This window comes from Grus americana, chromosome 4 (genome assembly GCF_028858705.1).
Source record: "Grus americana isolate bGruAme1 chromosome 4, bGruAme1.mat, whole genome shotgun sequence".
NCBI lineage: Eukaryota > Metazoa > Chordata > Aves > Gruiformes > Gruidae > Grus > Grus americana.
Genome location: NC_072855.1, coordinates 52,487,462 through 52,509,496, shown reverse-complemented (window position 1 = coordinate 52,509,496; position 22,035 = coordinate 52,487,462). Strand labels below are relative to the sequence as shown.

Genomic DNA, 22,035 nt, shown 5'->3' with positions numbered 1-22,035 from the left:
GGCAATGCAGGAAGTATCTTGGAAGGCGGGAGATGCATATACATGTATATATATGCATATATATACATATATATACACCTATATGTATATACACATGTGCATATAGGTACATATGTACACAACAATATGCACATATATGTATATAACTAATTACATGTATATAGAATATTATATACATATAGGGTATACTATATGTGTGTATATATAGCGTACAGAAAACACCACACACCTACACTTGCATTTAAATGACTGTGCAGGATGCTTTGCCTGCCACGGCCTACACTGCCACTTCTCAACATCCTCCACAGCGGATTTTTCCAGCGCATTCTCAGGAGCTGATTCATTCCCTAACCCAATGTAAAAGTCAATAGCAAACATTGTATTTAAAAGCCCGAACAACACGTGGGGTATTTTACCATGGTTTTTCAAGTGCACTTGAGTTTGCCTTCTGGCTATTCTAAAGAATGAGTAACCTGTTCCACTCCATTCAGCAACATCCACTACTCCCCCCCACCTCAGTCTTCTGCGCTAATCGCCTTTCACACACAAAAGAAAATCAGGTGCAATGCGGGAAAGAGGCATATTTTAACCAGATACATTCCCCAGCATTTATATTTTATAGTAGTCACCTTTCCAAGCTGAAAATTGCTTACCAATAATCTGAAATAGACTATTTCATTAGAATATGAAACAGGAAACGTAACAAGACGTTCCCTTGCATAATCTTCTACATAAGTCAGCCTTGCTCTGTTGATATTTGTTCTATGTTATATTTGTTAAGTTATGCATTGATAAACTGAAGTTACTGAAGGATGGTTCCCAGTCACAAAACATCGTACACTTCACCGACTCAGCGACTCCGCTGCCAACTACAGACAGTACTAGAAACATAAATGCCACTCAGTTCTCCTCCTTCCATGGAAGGATCACAATACACCCTTCCAGCCGCAGTTACTGTCTGTTTCAGGGGCCTGGCTTTATATTTTGACAGTTAGGTTACAATCGATTAGTGGAAATATCCAAAATAAACAAGTCAAGAAAATGTCCAACTTCCTGGAAAGTTAACCTCCCCCAGCAAAACAAACATTTCAGCGGTCTTAAAAGTATTAAAGCTCTGCTCATATTTAAGGAAAACAGCAATCCTGTTTTCCTTGCTTTGTTTGCAACATAACGCTTATTACTGTATTTTGTTTCCAAAACCACCAGAAAGCAGTTCAAGCTCCTCTGAGGCAAATATTATTACTGGGGACAGCGTTTGGTCTCCGACACAGCACTCTCTTCGGGGAGAAGGCTGAGCCGAACTCGCACGTGCTCTGCTGTAAACCAGACAAGTATGAAGAGTGCTGCTGCCCCAAGGAGTTCTCGGTTTTAAAAAAGGGTCAAGGAAGAAAGAATTAAGACACACAAGGGGAGGACTGTTGGTTTTGGACTTGAAGTATGTTGCGATCAAAAAAAAAAAATTACACTATTCATCATAACTGGGAGGGAAGACGTAGGAAAGCTGCAGGACAGTTTCTGGCCCTCCTCCTCCCGAGGACCTGAGCTATCCCAGCCTGTGACGTTGACTCGGACCACTGCCAGGAGAAAGCACAGCTGAACCTGCAGCACGCTCGCATCCTCCGCCTTCAAAGCATTTGTACTACGCTTACACGCAATTCACAGACTCAAACTTGCAGTATATAATACAAAAGTATATAATGTTGAAAATAAGGCTAAATTAATACTCAAGGGCAGTCTTTTCGGAGCAGACTGTGAGGAGGAGACAGGGAACAGTTAACATTTTTCTTCATGAAGCCTGCAGCCATTGCAAGAGTGGTTAAGCTGAAGAAGTAGTTATGATATGGGGAAGCATCAGAGCTCACAAACTATAATTTTCTTTCAGTGATACCAGTAACTGATCCTGCCTGTATAGCACAAGTTCCTCCCACAGCTATACACGAGCACCGATTCAACACAGCCAGAAAAGGAATCTGCCACTGATTACATTTGAGAATTTCTGTCCTTAAGAGCAATTCTTAACCTCTGCTAGGTACTGATAAAATTAAGTACGGACTCCGAGCTCTTCCACTCCCGCAAAGTAACAAAGAACGAGTGAAGTGCTGCTGCTCTGACTGCACACCCATGGGGAACCACGCACCCCAGAGACTTCAGACACACTGGTTTTTCCAAAATAGAGGAAGAATTGCAGCGAGTCAGGTCTAGCCTATTACATATATCACTGAGCAAGGCTTGATGGATGCACAAGAAGCATGAAGCAATCTCTAAGGAGGAATAACTTCTGCTCAATGTTCAGAAAATGCAAGAGCATGCTGTTTCACCAGAGGACCGTGCTTTATACAGGCAACTGAGTCTTCTGACAAGGACAGGGAAAAAAAATGTATTTGCCTCTAACCAGCAAATTAACACAGTAGGTACAGTACTATTAAATATTTAAGGCTATTACTTTAAAATGATTCTCCAGTGCAGAGGAGGAGGGGAAAAAAAGGAAAAAAAAAAAAATCAGACTGAATTAGATCCTAACCCAGTAAATTCTCATTTCCTTCAACATGGGTTTTGCCAGAATGAGATTTAGCTCAGGCCATATTAATTTATCTGTAAATTATTATTAATACATTTTCATGTATGTTAGCACAGCAGTTTTTCCCCCCACGTCTTTAGCAATCGAACACTGGAACACATTCCTTCACTAAGGGTCCGTGAGTCCTCCAATACATGTACCACTTCAGCAGGAAAATTTCTTTCTCCTTTCATTGATGATTGAGAATTCATCCAACAGCAATTTAACCTTTGGGATTACACATGCTAAGTAAACGAAAAAAAAACATTTAAAAAATTCACAAAATGTGAACATCTGAAATGATGGGCAATAGCTTCATGAGTTGCCAGGGCGGAAAACAGGAGCACCAGGGCACATTAGAAGGATTTTACTGAACTCAAGGGAATTTTTTGTATTTACCAATGGATAAGAGATCAAAGCTAAGGCCTAAATTCAGAAACCAGTCAAAGAATTTGAAAGAACATTTTTATACAAAAAAATATTTAATTGTGTGTTTTGCTAAGCAAGAAGTCAATGTAACTCAATGTCTACCTACCCACACAATCATAAGGCTATGAATGCGATTGTAACTCTTCCTCGTTCCCTGAAGTAGTAGGCTACAATACAGTAAGCATCTGTAAATTGATAAAAACTGCATCCATTCCTAGTGGCATGATTACGCTGCTTTAAACTACTGTTTAAAAAAAATTGTTTAATGCTTACAAAGAAAACCTCAAAATCAGCTACATCAGCACAAACACACAAACCTGACTTTTGGTGAATCTTGTGATTTCTCTTCAGCTTTGCTAGAGTTCTGAGTCTTTGCCTTTTACCAACTATTTAACTTTCAGGAAGCAGACTTATGCCTTGCTGTTCTTGATAATCTAAACGTTAACATACAACTGGAGCCTTCATACTACCACCCAGTTAAACACAACGCTGAACAAGTCAAAAGTGGATCTGCAGATACTGTCACACCGTAGGTAGCGATCAGCTTGTGCTTGTTAAAACACATTACCACCCTCAACTAGAGACTACAGCCTGTTGGATGAGAAATGATAAATGACCGTGTATTAATTCCAGGCCCTTGGAACAGAAATTGAAACAGGTTTGTGCTCCCTACCTGCATGGCACTGCACGAAGGACACACAGATGGTCCATCTGCTGCGCGTGTGGTAACTGTTAAACCAGAGCAACCCCATTCTTCGCAGTTGTCACATCAAACCTACCTACAAACACTTTTCAAAATTTGCCAAATGGAAATAAAGGCAGTACTATGTTGATTTCGGCATCAAAAACTGCAATTAAGAGCTCAACATTAAGTTGCACGCTACACCTTTAAATGTTTCTTGCAGGTTTTAATTTTACACTCTATAAAATTTATAAAACATCAGACCTTTTACCACAACATGAAGCAAGAGTCATTGGGGGAAGCATGTCTCTGAGAAGACTTCCAGAGTTTTATCCCCTTTCTGTCTCCTACTTCTGACTAGCAGAAGTAGGACAAGCATTTGCTGCTTCATTTTGAAGGTGTATCTCAATTAAAATAGGTCTCAAGACTCTTCTCACATCAAACCCCTGTGCTCTCACGTGACAATACAAAGCAGTAAAGACAGCACCAGGCAAACCTATACATTTTATTTGAGAAGTGGCATGGACAGAACTCTACTGTTTCTAAGAGCTCTCACCAAGTGTGTGCAAGCGCGATGGAGTGAACTTGGGCAGGCCAGTTCAATGGCATATGGAAAATGTCACAAGTTCCAGCAGTAGAACGAATTGCTATCCACTTTGTCATGCTGATCTACAGGTACTTGCTTACCTTCAGAGCCTTTACTGATACCTGTGGTAGAATTACACATTCCATTCCCAATACAAGTTATGTTAGCACACGTTGAACTTACTACAAAGCACAGAACTTAAAAAAAAAAAATGCAAAATACACAAACCCACCATTGACAAACTTTCTATGAGCTCATAATAATGAACAGTGTCTTATCTTTATCAACAGATGCTGTCTTACCTTTATCAAGAAAGGTTGAAATGTCCCTTTCTCCTATTCAGCTCCCAAGAACAAAAGAAATGAACTCCACCCTGTGGGCAAAGAACGTTTTTAAATGATTAGTGATATTCTGAAAGAAGGTTTAAATCATTACTAAAATAATACAGACCTTCCAATTCTAGTATGATACTCAGGTGAAAACATAATGATATCTGGAAAAAAGCCCACTGATGGCATATAACTAGGTACATATTTACTACATTATTTCAACGAGTAACGTGGTAAATGTTCATATGAACTGCAGCCCACCGATAGTGAAATATTCAAACACTATTTTATAAGGAAAATTACACTTTTTTTTTAATTAGGTCAGTTTCCAAGAGAAAATGGCAATATTGCAACCCATTGTGCAATCTTCAGCCACACAGGTTTCCTTTACATCTTAATAGAGGCCCCAGAAAAATGAGGTAATATGATACACATTACTAAAATAATTCTGGATGCCCTAATAATTCACATAGCTCAAACTAAGGATTATCGCTCCTCCCTGTTGGAACAAATGCACAAATGCAAACACTTTCACGGGAGTAGGATGGGATTTGTACGGCAACACATATAAAGTCTTAGGGTGAGATCAACAGTCACATAAAGCAGCAGAGAGACCGAGATTCGTTTATTCTGCAATGCAGCCACAAAAGCTTTACTGAAGTCCTCGGCAAGAGCGGTTTCAGTCAGCTGCAGAGGACTGAGGACAGGGCTGAAAATTAATCATAGAGGCTATAAGCAAAAGAGAAAAAAAAGAAGATGGAGCAACAGCTATAGTAGGATGCTGCTGCTGCTGCAGAATGAACGCATTACGTGCTCGTAAGGAAAAAGCAGTTTCATGGGTTGAACAAAAGGCACAAGAGCACAGAGGCAAGGAGAAACAAGAGGACCAGAGCTTTTGCTTCTTTACTTTTTAATTAACTACTCCATAATCACACTAGAATGTGAAGCAGAAATTATTCATTTAGACACCTTCCCTAAAATCTTACAATGTCACTGCTTATCTTATCTGAAGTAGTTTTACATATAGCAACACCAATTCAAGAGTTGCAGAATGGCTCAATTTCGTTCCTGCCTTAAAGAGTAGCCAAATATTTATCATTTCCTTCACAATACTGGAACAGCTAGAAATTGTGCAAGGAAATAAATACAACTGACTTGCTGATAATGGCCCAGTTCAAGTAGCTGTCCCTGTTCCTACAGCAGTTTTGTTACTCTACAGTGGTTGTGCTCTATTGTTTGAAGGGAAAAATTAATGTTGTTTGTTATTAAAGAAAATACCTAGGTAGTGCTTCTGATTTTTAAGTGCCACTAAACAGATGCTACACCTTTTTTTTTTAAATATGTAACTAGCTTGTAATGACATAGTTAATTCACAGTGTACATTACAGTTTCCCTTCTTCCAGAATAAAAAATCTCCATGCGCTTTGTTCATATTAGTTCTGTGAACATTCACGTATAGAACTACTGAAATTATGATCATTTGGTTTTGCTTCTAATTAACAGCTTCTTATAGTGAGTACATCTTCCCCAAAATACCTGTAACACTGACAACTTGGGGGACCTCGTGCATCCATAATATATATCTCAACTTAGATTAAAAGTCAGAAAAATTACTGACTTCACTCTCTAGAGACACTGGAGGGATTTTGAAAGCTTCCTTCTTCATTGGGCCCGAATATTGGGGGTTCCGCCCTTTCACGTGCATCAAGTTGTGCGTATAAGGTCATACCCATTCTGAAATATTAACTTAAATAGTTTTCATACATCCTAGAGGTTTGTCTGGTGTTGACACAAAGCTACAGGTAGAAAAGGTTTGGTTTAAACAACTTAATTTCAATCCACTCTGTATCAGTATTTCATTAGCAGATTTTTTTTAACAGCACGCATTTAACGCGGCAACTCTCACCAATATCAGAAACTGTCTCAAGTTAGCAAACATTCGACAGCTAAATCTTGTGGCCTTTTCCAAACGTTCACACAGCTCTGCTTCCCTCTCATCTCATCCCCCTGCCTCCTATTTACAGGAGAGGGAGGTGCACGACTCTCGCAACATCGTTTTATGACCGAGCAAGTCCAGCCATGGGCAAACCAGGCTTCACGGGATGACTTGCAGGGCAGCCGCCCAGGGCTATGGTGAAGGGTTGCTCCTACAAGTGAGGATCCCACCCAATGAGGAACATAAACCTCCAAGTTCAAATTAATAGGGATCATAATCAAGCACAGAAATTTCAGGATTAAAACCAAGTATTATTATTTTTACTTTAATACTAACTTAAACTCTACTCTGAAATCTAGATAAGTAAACTTTCCTTCCAGAGCAAAGGTTTTAAGTTTATAAGAAAATGACTTAGGAGCTAAAAAGTGATATGCAGGAAACAGTAATGAGTTCAGCTTCTATCCAAAGGGTGATCATTTTCTAGTAAACGTAGCTCCATCCCTCACTCCCACAGAGCACCATTTGTACCTTCTCACAGGACATCTGTGGAGGAGAGGAACAGCAGTACCATCCATAGTAGTCACACACAACTCTGATGTCAGCTGCATTCACGCCTGAGACAGCAGTGGAAAGCAGACAGAAAATGCCAACTTCAGGCTCATGTATAGGTAGAGAAAAAAGTCTGTTCCTGAATGGAAAAGGTAAAGGTCTTGGATAAGCATGCCACATAGTTGTTTGAACTTCCAAATTTCTCCTATCAAATGCTTCTGTAAGGAGTCATTCATATCTTTTTGTCAGTGTCCTCCACACAGTTAAAAGAGGGATGTGGATCTGATTTGAAGCTTACAATTTATAGAAGCAGTTAAATTTCCATGATCTTTTTCTGGAGGAGAGGAGTTTAAACAGGATGGTTGGTAGTGAAGAATGATAGCTCCTTTCCTTCAGCTTCCACAAAGGAAGAATAACGTCCTTCTCTTCATTTCACCATGTTCCAAGACAGGCAAAAACACGATACGGAAGTTTTCACGTGATCCTCCTGTTTTCTAGAATCTCTGGAAGCAGTCTTCCTAGTCTTTTTCACTCTTTTCCTCAACTCCACCCTGCAGAGATCAGGGACTGATCTCAAGTAGGTACATCCTACAAGTGAATACCCCCAATAATCATAGCACAATCTCCCCAGCTCAAAATAATGTTTTCCACTTACAAACAGCCTTCAGGTATATGATTTTGCTATCTTATATTTAAAGTGTTCTTGATGAAGAATTTTCCCGTGCTAAGCTAACGTTAAACACACAAACAGCGACACATTCACTACAGACGAGGCAAGTCTCTATTCCTGCTTTAGCCATGACGCCACATGCAAGCTTCCAGCTTCTAAAAAGCACATCTACTTATTTGAGAATGCTTTCCGCTCTTCTCCTTAATCTACTTAATTTCTTTGTTTGTGATCTAGAGGAGGTGCCTATCAAACATTTCAGCCAGCATTTGACCATTGACTTGTATGGGCTGGGTTAAAACGTGAAGTTTTTTCTTCATTTTATTATTGCAAAGACAGAAAAGCCTAGAATGAGTAAGAAAAACAATACATAAAAAATAAGCAGTAAATTCATGCTGTGCTTTAGTAGACCAATATAGCTGCAATATGACATCCGTGGGTCTCATCTCAGAATTGGTACATAACCAATACAGGAGCCAAAGACATCAACAACCATTAAAACATGAAGAGGATTCAGCTAGCATTCATTCTCAATTGCACACAAAACACTCTTAATCCTCAGCTAATTCATCATTCCTCTTAAACTCCGCCAGAACAGAGGCAGAAACTTAAACTTCGCCCTGGCTGATACAGTCCAGGATTTCACAAGTAAGCTGATACTAAGACAACAAAAAGCTGGGAAACACCAAAGTAACCATAAAAATATCCTGTTTCATAAGATAAGGAAGCTTTTTGCCACAACTGATATTTGTTTTGACTTGAATGAAACTAAATAATATTTTCACCCTTCTCTCACAGCTCTTTCAGGAGGAGTCCACCCGCTCAGGCAACCAGCGGCACGAAGCCGACCAAGGACCAAAGCCTCAGCAAGCCACTGACGGGAAGGTGCCCTCTCCCCCTCCTGCCATTGGTCAGCCTTGCAGGCAAAAGCTGAGAGAGCAGCACAGATTGGAGTAATCACACAGATAGCGTGGGGCTAATTAAACAAATTACTCAGAATCAAAAGTATTTAGAAGCTACGGAGAAAATGAATAGATGCCATCAGAAAGTTTCTAAGGGAGACAGATTATAGAAAAGTGCTACAACATGAGGAATACGAGCAATATGATGTTTCACTTCATGCAGTCTCTGTGAGGCAAAAAGACTGATCCCTCAATGGAAATGTCTATGATTATTTTTTTAACATATGTAAACCTAATGTATATAAATATGTAGTTTGACTGTAGAAACCCAGGTAATTCTTCTGGATATCAATTTTCATCAGTGGCTTCAGTTCTCAAATTATACAACGTTATAATAGAATGAAATCAATTTAATGCATTTACAGTTGTCTGCACCTACAAATTTTATCAGAGAAAAACATAACTGCAATATAGACAAGAAGCTGAGTAGGCAAATTATTCTAATTGCAAATAGACAAAAAAATATTAATTTGAAACTGAATCAACTCCTCCCCTCCCATTAGACTACATGATCTCATAATAAGACAGTATCACATAAGATACCAGTTTTGTCAAGGTCAGGGCAATTTTAAGTTTGTAATTTTAAAGTAGCATATCAGTGAGAGAAGCAAAATGCTCTAAAAAAAAAAAAAAAACCAAAACCCACAGAAGACTCCGCAAAACAGCTGAACTGGCACAAACCTTCAGCTGAGAACCGGAAAGCCACATAATCCACAGATATGGCTAAACTTTTCTCCATAGCTTTACCTAGTTTCCCTATGGCTGCCAGCGTTTAGGTTATCAGGAAAAAACAAGGCCCCTTCTTATGACATTCTTAAATCATTACAGAAATAACACTGCTGGTGCTTTGCCATACACTGAAGGCTCATCTATTTCGATGCATTTCTGTAAGGCCTTATTACTTCTTATTTTCTGTACTAACTGTGCTACAAATTAGTGCTGAGATTCTCAAAAAAAAAAAAAAACCAACAAAAAAACAACCCCAAACCAAATCCCACACACCAAAAAACCAAACAAAAACCCCACAGGTGATCTGCTATGCAATGAGGTCCTCATCTTGCCTATGCTTTCCCACATCAACCCGTAATGCGCTTTCCCTGCCGATGGCTCCATGCCATTCACGCTGAGCCTCCTTTGCTCGCTCTGAGAATGACAAGCACCTATCTAAACAGCCAGCATGAAACCTGATCCATCTGTTTTCAACTGAAATCCACAGGAAAAAAAAAAAATTCAGACTGCCTTTTGGAATAATACATTCAAATATTTTCTTAGTATGAAAAGACTAAACTCCGCCCTTCCAGTCTGAAAAGTCTCTGCAAAGAAAAACAGCAGAGTTACATTCCCAGCATTACAAAGAGCATGGGGAATTTGGCTTCGAGTATTTGCTGCGACTGTTCCCGTAGCACACAAGTACCACAAATCGGATGCTCAAGGAGTAAAGTTTAATTCATAATTCATGAGACTAGGTCAGATTTATACTGGGATTAATGGGATACAACACAATTATAAACAAGCAAGATGACAAGGGCTGTCATTGCTTGGCATTGGAATTGATTCTGGTTTTGGGTTTTTTGAGGGTTTGGGGACGGGGTTTGGGGTTTTTTTTGCTTTATTTTGTTTTTAAAGCAAATTATAGATTTTTCAGTTGCATAAATCTTTGATGTTTAAAAGATTGATAAACTTCAATTGATAACTGATTGATAACTTCAATATATAATTAGTAATCCACTCAGCTTCAAAGGATTTTAATGCCTCCCTATCAGGAGAAATGCAGTAATACTGTATTCATTCCCACTTACTTAATGGCAAAGAAACCAAGAAACTAAACGAATGTAATCGCTTAAAACAAAGTCAACTTTTAAAGATTTTTGACAAAGTTTGAGTACAAACAAAATGAGACAGTATAAATATCCCTTAAGTCTACATGGCTCTATTGAGACTAATCAGAGTTGTCAATATTAGAATACTGTATTCTAGCCAGTCGTGAAATTAACACTTGAGGCATTCTAGTATTATTTTAACTCTGAAGTAGAGGAGAAAAGGCACTAGAAAAGTCATGTGTGTTGACATTATGAGTCATCTATTTATATTTTTTTAAAGTAACTACCATGATTAGCTTGAGGCAGGTAAGTTTAAGGGAAGAGTCAGAAAATACATTTCAGTGGACTAGGATTAAGAACGTAACTGTGGCTTCCACCTACACTTAGCAACTGGAAATTAATTTCCAGTCTCAAGCACAGACTGGGCCCTAAAGACCCATTTTGTTCTCTGCACGCAAACTGCCTGGCACTATTGGTAGAAATGCTGGGACCGTGTAGCTACATTTTCCACATGGAGCTTATGGAGACTTTTAGTAGAAACATTGAAAGGAGCAATAGTCTACGGGCCGTGAAGGAGCGCACTATGTGCTCCGTGAAAATGACATCAATGCCTACACCAAGGCACATTTGGGAAGACAGAACACAAAACTATAAGATGCTGATGACTAAAAGCACGTATGTATATTGGAGAACTAAAAGCCATTGCAGTCGCTCAGCGCGTGTGCCTGGCTGATGACACGCAGCATGCAGATGCTGCTCCCAGACGCACCGAGGGCCACACGTTCCCCACAAGTGGTCCAAAGAGGAACCGTAAGCCCAATCCCTCTCCTTTCTATACACACACTCAGCATCGTAACATGGCATCCACCTGAAATAAGTAGATGTTCTTCTAACGGACCCAACTTCTCAGCTTAATCTGAAACTCAGCGTTGATATGGTAGGCCACAACCATGGAATGCCTATTAAAACAGAAAAATATTTATCCAATACGGCAAGCGCCTAAATAATTTCTGGGTGTGCCTCTAAATTTAAAACTTTTCCCATTGAAATAATAGGATTACATCAGAAGCGAAATATATTTTAGTATCTACCCATTCACAATAGCTCCAATGTGAAAGAAATAGCTATAATAGGAGAAGGTTACAAAAAAGTTACAAAACTTCAATTTTTATTCTCTTTTTTTAAATAAGGCTAAAAATGTAAATAGATACTGAGAAACACCCACAAGAGAGAGAATTACAGGTCATTTCAGGCTGATGCAGTGAAAAACAAGGAAGCTAAAGCATTCAGCATAAAAAAATCAGAGTAATTTCTAAATCCTTACTTACAACATGATGTACTATTACCATTTTAAATGAGGAACAAGATCTATTCTCCCCTATTTTCAGACTTCATACAGAAGCACCCTGCATTTTGCATTAAAAAGACCAATTCACCACATACTGTAAATAAAAATGGTGAACTGGGGAGGGGACGGGGACACAGAACTCCTTTCTTGAAGGACACAGTCAAGTTGCCACGTTAAGCTACAGGAGAAGTGACAGCCAGATCATCTCCATTTATGAACAGACTTAATTTCCTTAAAGGAAGGAGAGAAAAAGGGTGGCTTTCCATCACAACTTGGAATATGGCATATCACAGAATTTCAAACTAGATGGCCAAAAGCAAGCAAACACGCATGCGGAACCCAGTAAGTCGACAAACACCATTTGCTTGGTGAAATCTCACAACAGTAGTAAACCATTGGAGTACAAAGTCATTTATGAACCAAATGGTTCAAAGAGAAAAAATGCACCTCACTACAGCACAAAGCAAGTTACTAATTTGCTGCACTAGAAAGTAATTTGTGAATTGAATCTCGGAGCATGCTTCCTTTTGCTTTTGTTTACGTTAGAGTTGAATGTTCTGAAACTACATGGGCTGCATACTAAATAACAACCACAGGTTTCATGTGCGTATATATTGTGTATGTGCCAATAAATATACATGGAAATTGTATGAAGATTGGGAATGATTAGAAGCCTTATGCCATGGAAATATTGCATAGGCATGAAGAGCGTATAACGTTACCTTTCAATAATTAAGGGTCAGAAGATCAGCCCACGCACGCAGACCTTTCCTCAAAGCAAGGTTACCGCAGTGACCTCTTCAAAACCGCCTGCCTCCTAGTGTATTTTTTGCCCATCTCCGCTCCAGGTTTTCCGCGTATTTGGAATTCCACAGATGGTCCCCATCGCCCCCAAAGAAATGTTCTTTCCAGATGAATTCCCTAGAACAGGACTTCATTTCTTAGACAGCAGAGGGATATTTTCCAGAAATTCATGATACCCAGGAGCACCACAATTGGCTAATACTTAATCACTCCATAATCTTAGAAAATCTGGTAGAAGTTTAAAAACATTTTCATAAGGCACTGATGTTCCAATAAACGCTGGAAGCTCTCTGACCAACATGTGATAACTGTACATTAAAGGATTTGGCTGTCCCTTCTCATCAGTTCAATATAAATAGCATATTCTTAATAAAGCCTATGCTAATGTAACGCTTCTGAAGTTTTAGTCAACTATTTTAAACATGGTGTTCTAATGTCTTCTAATAAACACACAGACCAGTCCTACAGACTCTTTCTTACTATTTTATTGTATTTGTTGATGTTAATGATTTGCTAAGTTTATTTCCTTTCAAATACAGCCTCTGTGTTTCTCAAAGTTCCTTAAAAATCACTTAAGTAACAAAAGACATTATGACACAAAGATAAAAGGAAAGATATTTTAGTATATAATTTCCCAGCTGAAGTGTCACACCTCAACATACACAGCTGTGCCCATAAACACTCTTCATGCCGCCATAGTATTACAACAATGCCTACGCATACACCCTTCGGCAAAAGTAATCCACATTTATCAAAGACCTTTTTATTTCAGATTGCATGTTTAGCAATCCTTTTCCAGGATTTCTGCTCGCATCTCTGGTGAAACGCTGTAATTCCTGCCTTGTATCTCAATTCTACACAAGGGGCAAAATACAGATTTCTTCCTTAGAAGAAATTTGGTATAATTAATAACAGAATAATTACTATAAAGAAATAAGTTGTATCCTCTCCGTACACAGACGTCTCTCTCATACATGCTAAGTGGACTTACTGAGCATGTTTATCAGAAAAGAAATGAGAAATCCTGTAACTCAGATGATACAGAAATGTACCTAAGGAAAATCTTTAATTTCCTACATTAGTAGAATATTTTAAGGGGAAGTCATAAAAGAGAGGTAAACAAGAATAGAATGAGAATAAAGGAAATCTTGGTTTAATAATTGATTTTTAATCTCCTTTGCATTTATACTTCGCTGACTTTAAAAAAAAAATAAGTCTCATTTTCAATGGCTGCTGTAACCACTGAAACAAACATTAACTCTAAACCAAATTAAAACAGGATTTCAAAACAGTGAAATAGGTCACTAAGAGATACCTTATGCAAGTGGTATAATGGGTTTACCCAAATGCTCTTTGATTCATAACAAATTGTTGAATAAAGAATTTTCTACAAGAAAGGTTTATTCTAATCGTGGGTCAGATTTTTACAGGTTCCAGTTCACTGCCCCAAAGCCTTCCCAGGGATCCTCACAGAGGATGAGCATCATCATCTGCACCTTAAAATAGGATTCCATTGAACAACTGAAAAAAAAAAAAGCAATAATGAATATATTAAGCTGGCACCTGCTGAGATTTTTCAGTGAGCCATGGTGAGCTACTGCTCCTTGATAACACCATTGCACATTCCTCCTCACTTGCGTGAAGCCTCCAAACGCGGCAGCTGGTAGAGGCTGCAGGAGCAGGGCTGCCAAGGGCTCGCTGAGAGTAACCCAACAGAAAGTACTTTAACGCCAGCGAAACGTGGCAAGCGCCTGCCTAGCAGCCCCCACTGTACTATCTAACAAGACTACCCAATTTCAAACTTTCCTCTAACTCTAAATTGATTTTCTGTTAAAGATTCGGTTTCTGAAAATTAGGCCAGCAACTGCTCAACAGGTTTTTTTTTCTTCAAAGATCAAAATTCAAGTTGCTTCACAGGCAACGCATTACTCTTTTTTAAAGAAACACACCAAATGAAATTTTCTAAAAGGCAGTTCACTCTTAAGTGAAGGTTTCACTTAAAATACTAGTATTATCACCAATCTGGAATCTTTAAATGAGATTAAATGCTCTACTTCTGCTATACCATTCCCCACGCTTATAGCCTTTTTTTATTATTATTTTTACCTTTTTCATCAATTCTGGCAATGCAGACAGACAAATTATTTTTATTAGTTTCTCCCGCTTCCACTGTAGCCGACTCAGGCTTGATTTCAAATGTCTGCAAGATGTATTTGGTGTCTAAACTACTAATCCACAGAGATTTCTTTTTCAGGTTGTTTCCTTGGAAGGTGATGGAATCAATTCTATTAGTGTTATTTTCAGAAAAATTGTTAGAAGTTCAAAGACTACTGTTTCGTTTTAAATAGAGCCAGCCTTTGAAATTCAACTACCTGCCAGTGGTCTAAAATGCCTTTTTTAAGCAGGTCGCATAACATAGCAAGTAATAAACATAAGGAAAAACTTTAGCAAGTATGAAAAGAGAGGAAAACACCCACATGCCATTGCAGCCTGTTTCGACCTACACATACAATATAAATCAAGCATAAGGTAACAGTAGCTTAACTAATTCTATTAATCTCTATGAGTAAGCATTTCATTTGGCCATTTTCACATCCTGTAATTATTCCAGAGGAAACGCAGGTTAAAGGTTCAACTAGCACTTAAAATGTCTCCTAAAGCATAATTATATCTACAAGACTTAGCCTGTGGGTAAAATTGGGAAACCTACAACACAAAGCATTTCTTTTTCTCAAATACATTGTGGAGTCCAATTATTCAAAAAATTTCTTTTTTTATTATCACTACTCAGTTCTATGCAAAGTGTATCTCAAAAGGAAATGCTATCTGCAGCCTGCACAATTTGGGCCATGAAGCATTATTATTCAGTTATAAGAAATGGTTAAAACAGAATCATGAGCTCCCTCTTCACGTTTATTCAAAGGAAGCATCAAAAAAAGCATAGTCACAGCTGTCAATTGCTCGATTCAGTAAGGGATCAAAACAGGGGATTCACTGCAACAGCACAGGCATCGAGAGCAGCCCTGTTTGTTAAATGGAAAAGATACGGTTTCAGACAAACACAAAACACTTATTTACTTTTTCATGGCACGTTTTTGGAAGAGAAACTCATTTTCAAAGATGGGAAGAGAGCCCACAAACTGCATGTCGTGAAGTACCTGATTAGATAAATTATGCTCTTAGGAAAAAAAAAAAAAGATACAACTCCATAAATCGAAATTGCCTGGCATACAGTGGGAAAAGGCTGAGAAGAGGGGAGCATTCAAAACAGGCAGAAATTCAAGTGGACAATATACTACAATGAGAGAATCTTGCTATTCTTACTACAGAGTTCTCTAATCTCCTTCTTCCCGTTAAATATGCACGAGTGCCGTATCCAGTACACATTAATTTGCAACAAGAAATATTCAATTGTATTAATTTGCCATTGGCAATTTATAAGACACACAAATAAAAGACTGTTTGTTTGCCATTATTAACAAAGCTCTAGTTTTGTTCAGCTATGGCCTCTTTTACATTTTTTTATGTGAAAGCATCAATGGGAGGTGTTCATAATGAAGTTTGTAAGCACCAATTCAAAGTTTGTGTTCTGAAAAACAACTACTTTGCTACTTATTGCAAGTAGTGCAAATGATGGAATCTGTCAAGCAAGTTCCAAGGTTTTGGTTAAAAAAAAAAAAAAAAAAAAAAAGCATGCAACTTGAAAGACTCATGAAAAGGAGATTAATGTTAAAAAAACCCAACCTCTCAAATTAGTAAATACTAGAATTAAGGCTGCTCATGAAGCATGAATTCAGACCTCTCATAACGTATTCAGTGTAATGGCTTTGCTCAATAGTACAGAGCAAGCCATCTATGCAGCCAAGAAAAAAACCCCACAGACCAGTGCTCCCATGACCAGCACAATATTTTAAACCAAAATTGTGCTCTCTTTTAAACCTTTATTTTATTCACTGTTTATCCTGTTTTAGATGATACAGAAGTCTAAGGTATCACTGTACCACAACATATAAAAATACTGTATAAAAATGTGGAAGAGTTTCATAAGATACAGAATTCAACATTGAGCTAATATAGTATCAAGCTGAAACTTAAATCCAAACCAAAATGACCATAGGTATTGACTAAGAATTTCGGTTTACACAAAGTTTTCCATTATTTATTTTTAAAACCTTCCAGTTTTACTAAAAAACTGCCAAACCACCCTAACAGGTTTTGACGTATTTTTAGAGTTCTCCCAGTGTTTTCCTTTCCTTGGCAATTTTTCTTCAGAGTTGCATTAACATCTCACTCACCAACACAGGCAGTTAATGGATGTGTATAGGTATCTGCCAAAGGCAGCAGGAACTAAAACACAGGCAACAGAACAAAGCCCAAGATGTTTCATGTTTCAGACACTTTTCCTAACCATTCTGACTTTCCAACATCCGCAGCTACAACGAGATCAGAGAGCATCTTAAAAGGATTCCCCCCAAGTATCTTCGACGAGATAAAACATAGAACTGTATCTATTCGGGAATACGTCTCTTTACCATTACAAATAGTTTTCTGATTGTTACTCACTTAATCCAGTTTATATCGATGACGTCTAGGGGATGGAGAAGGAGTGGAAATATCAAAATGTTGTTTCTCCAATTCCAGTGTCAGGAAATGTTGTTCACCAGTTTACGAAGCACCAGATAACTCCCAGGTCTCCCTGACCTTTCAGCACTATGGGGCAATCTTTACACAAGGACTAACTGTTCTCACACAGTTCCTGTACTGTGCAAGGTACTAATCTTTTTATTAACACTTGGCATTCAGGTCTTCTTGTTCTACTTTTGTTTTCCCAAGAAAACTGTTCATCACTGATGTAATTCCAGCACAGCAATACAGGACAGGATCCTGTCCCAAACGTAGATCTGGCTTTTCATCTCCTTCCTCTTCAATATCGTAGTGTCCCCCTAGATTGGAAATGGGCATCAAGCGTCTGCATCAGTAATCCTTTCATTTTGTGGTAAAATTGGTTATCTTTTATGAGTGACATGTGAAAGGGCTGGGCTTAGACATTTTGCTTGCTGGCAAGAGCCAAGTTCTGCTGGTTTACAGGAACGCTAGAAGCAGGTCAGCTTTACGCGTCAGAGTTGCTACGGTAGGCTTGAGATTTCCCTTCCTCTTTCTATTCCAGTACTAGTGAATTGCTACGTGCTACACAAAGCCACGTTACGGTTGCTGAGCGCTGGCGAGTCCATTGCAAGCATTCGCTGCCCGGTTTTCCCTCCCAGTCAGTGCAAGAGGGACTCCTAGGTCATATTGAATATTTGCAAGGGATGAGCTGAAGTCAATGCAGGTGTTGTAAATTAATAGAGCATTCCCAAACATGTTTCTTCTCAAACATCACTCAACACATCTAAAGTTAAGAAGTATTTTTGAGGAGAGAGGAACATGGTAAAAAGAAAAAGAAGTTTATACGGAATCAGAGTGGATTCTGACAATGAACCTTATTCAGCATGCAAAGAATTATAAGGCAAGTGTTACTCTTTAAAGCATAGGGTATCTGCAAAACCTGCATAAGAAAAATAGCGTTCAACTGATGTTGGCGAACATCACAAGCATGTTGATATCTAAAATTCAGAAAACTACAATCAATTAGAAATAAACACTAATCTAAATCAAGGTCTACAATACTGTTGAGACATTCCTTAAAAAACCATGACAAAGTAGGCATAGTCAAACATTTTGCTTTTTGTTGATGGAAAGTATGACAGCATGCACCTGTTGTTTACAACCACTGCAAATGAAAAGGTGCCAACGCAAACCAACTGGTGAACTCTCCGTGCAGCTCAGTAGAAAGAAACTAAGGCCCTGATTCAGCAAGCACCTACTTTTGCTGGAACACGTTACCCACCTTGAAAGTTCAAAGGAATGTCTCACTCAAAATGAGCTGTCAGCCTACAATAACATTTCAACACTTGAAGCTAAAATGGGTACCTAAAAAAAGCCACGCCAACACTATATACTTTGAGAAGTGTGATATATATTTTCAGATGGGGAATAAAGTTCCTTGTTATTTTTGTCACATATGGCCTGTCGTAGCTCAGTAACTGCCCGCTAGAGTAGCTATTGGCCATGGGATTTCTACAGCTGCAGTTGGCAGGCAGAGTTTGAACTGATGGCTCATTCCTTTATAAAAGACGCTCGGTGCTGCTAATGGCGAGGCATAGGCATTCTTTTTAAGTAACAGATTACTTCGGCTTTCTGAAAAAGCATCCTGCCTAGCAGGACAAGTGCAAACCAGCACCAATTTATAATCCCTCATCAAGTATGTCCTGTCTTCCACAAGAACAGCACTATCAAAGGCCAGTACTCAACCTAGTTGTGCAATATGAAACAACGAAAATAACCACCTGGGAATTAGCTATACAGCTTTCATTGTAATTCCAATTATTGCCAGAAAGAAAAGGGTGGGATGAGTAAATTAAACACATTGGTGCTTTAGAAACATGAATTTATCAAACCTCAAATCCCAATCAATGGTCTTCACCAAAACACAGAATTCCAACAAAGCAAGAAAAATCACCAGCCCTTCTCGCTACAACTTCACCTCTGACCCAGCGTCTGGTGCAAAGCAACCCTGGCCACCTGCAGCTAGCCTCCACGCAGGTCGGTGCTCTGCCCTCATCGCCAGCCCACCTTTGCAGCCGCAATGCCGTGCTTCCCTGCAGCGCCCCTAACTTACTATAGCCACTCCTGGTGTAAACTCATGACAGTCTTTGGGCTCTAGAGGTTAGTTAAGTATTAGCATTTTCAAAATGCACCTGGTCGAGAAGGGAAAACAGAAACCTGCGAGACCTGTTCACCTCCGCCTATCTCAAATCCCCTGATCACTGGTAAGGTATTTAGTATCTTAAAACATACAGGTGTTTTTCAGACTATTTCTGTACAATCTGCAATTATAAAACCAGATTTCATAAGGTAATTTTATGGATCCAATAAAAGCAAGCATCTGGTATCTTCTTAGATTTCATTTTTCAGAAGAGACCTGCTCATCTGTAGGAGTATTTCCCGTAATTTTGTTCTTTGCAGAATAGTTAAATATATATGGTTTGATTTACAGAGTACCTTCCAGTTACAGTCTTACCTCATCGTACAGAGATGCAAACCCCATGCATCTAAGCCTACAATGTTTTATTATATTTTTACACTGGTGAAACTCCACTACAAAAAAAAAAATCAAGCCAGATATTGCTATACAGACATGCAGCAGAGTTAGAGCAGGCACGCCATACTGACAAGGTTTTTCTAAGAAACAGAAATGACAGAGGCAGCGACGTTAGATAGCAATTAGTGATATTAGACAGGAAAGTTAGGACTGAAGTAGGTGGTTTACAACAGGCAAAAAACCCCCTTTCTCCATGGCTGGTATTGAACATCTTTGCTGCTGGATGAGGCTGTGGTGGGAGACTCAGAGTGCAAAACCAGACTAGGCAGACTCGGGGCCTAGAGGCTGGGATGTCATGTCCAACACCCGCAGCCCAGCAGCAGTGGGTGCTGGGAGGGTCAGTGGGGAATGGACACTGATGGGGCCAGGCTTCTTTGTCCTCCCTATGGAGCATCCTCCACAGCCGCCATCAGGGACAGGTTCCTGAGCGAGACCCACTGTAGCCCTGACTGTTCTTATAGCAGCCATTGTTATTTAGTTAAATAAAAGCAAAACATGATTTTCAGACTGAAGTATTTAGTGTTTGAGAACAATTTGTTTGGTTTTGGCCAGTTCTCACACAGTGCAGACAGAACATTTCAGTCCCACAAACACAAAATCACTGTATTCCATTTTTTAATAATTTCCCATGCTTTAAAATTGATTTTTCATTTTGTTTCCTTCATATTCTGTAAATGCACACACAGTCACACACATACATGACATAGAACTGTGAAAAAAACAAGTACTTAACTTTTAAAAGCTTAATATTGCCTTGCCTTCCCTTCATCTATGAATGTTGCAAAGTGAAAAAAGACTCGATATTTGTCTGCTTCAGCTAAAACATTCATCATACCTTCCAGAACATACAATGGCATTAAGCACACTGTGTATCAAGCAAATAAATCAAAGACATAATATTTTTTAACTACATCAATTAGTACTTCTGGATAAGAATGTGTCTTCTATGGCAGGTGAAGGGATAATTTAGCTGTTATTGAGCTATTAGCTCACCTTCTGGTTGCAACTTCCAGATACCACATCATATGATTTGAAATAATCCTCAATGAGTTATCAGTTTGAGATTTACACTGGTGCCATTACTGTTACTTTTCAGTTCTCATTCAGATGGACAAGGATTTTAACCTAATAATTACAAGACTAAATAGGCTACTAATATTAATTATAAATTAATTCTTTTAATTAATAATATATTAAATGTAATTATTACAAGAGCAATTATTAGTACTAGTACAACTTGTCCTCACCACTCTAGAGGCTAGACCTGATTTTGTGTTATGTAGATAGTATATTTTCTGTGTATTTCTCACCTTTATAACAGTTATTTTTTTCTAAAGACTGGAGTTTCAATAGCTGAATTTGAAACATTTGACCCCATTGTTTTTACTCACCTGGGTGAATAAATCCTGGCTCCACAGAGAACAGAAGAATTCTATTTATTATCAACTTCCTCCGTGATACAGAAAGTCCTTTTTAAAATACTTCTAGGTACTAAAAACAGATTTAGTATTTTCATAAAACAGGAAGACTTGTAGTAGGAGATGAGCTCCCCAATATCCATCTGTTTCCAGTTGTTTTTATTTATATTACCAAACTTTCCAGATGTCATGCTCTTCATCTTTTGTCCCTGTGGAATGATAAACTATGTTCCTCTTCCAAGTTTTTTATATTTATCCTTATATTTGAACATTAAAAATAATTTTTAAAGCGAGACATGTTAAATTCTTATTTTCTGTAGAGATTTCCAAGACCAGCATTTACCCATTCCCTCTTGCAAAAAGAAAAGGATGGAGTGCGCTTCTGGGCCTGGGGATGTGGGTGATGGGGAGCAGCAACATGGGGTTAAGTTAGCTGGAAATAAAACTAGAGTTAGTCTTGCCTCCAGTGAGCCATTTATATACATTGAAAGGAGAAGCAGCAAAGAACAAAACAAATGCCAGACCTGCAGGTGTGCTAACAAATCAAAACTGGAGAAGGAAAAGAAAAAAAAAATCTTCTATACCCTTTGAACCTCTGCTTCACCTGAGCAATCTCTATGATGCAACATTTATTCTAAGGATAATTGCATGCAGTCAATCTTACCCTTGAACACGCAGTGGATGTCTACACAGGTTGGCATGACTCTGCTGCTATCCCTAACCAGTCCCAGTTGGCACCGATTACAG

At 38.6% G+C, this 22,035-nt stretch overlaps 1 protein-coding gene across 2 annotated transcripts in view; it reads right to left on the bottom strand.

Annotated features, from left to right (window-relative positions):
- Nucleotides 1–22,035, bottom strand: part of BMPR1B (bone morphogenetic protein receptor type 1B) — a 260,490-nt gene that overhangs the window by 205,163 nt on the left and 33,292 nt on the right. The window contains exon 2 of one of the 2 annotated variants that reach the window (XM_054824510.1): nucleotides 4,557–4,627. The exons of the other annotated variant lie outside the window; for it this stretch is intronic. The gene's annotated coding sequence lies outside the window, so the exon portion shown is untranslated. The remainder of the gene's footprint in view (nucleotides 1–4,556; nucleotides 4,628–22,035) is intronic. 2 annotated transcript variants of the gene reach the window in all.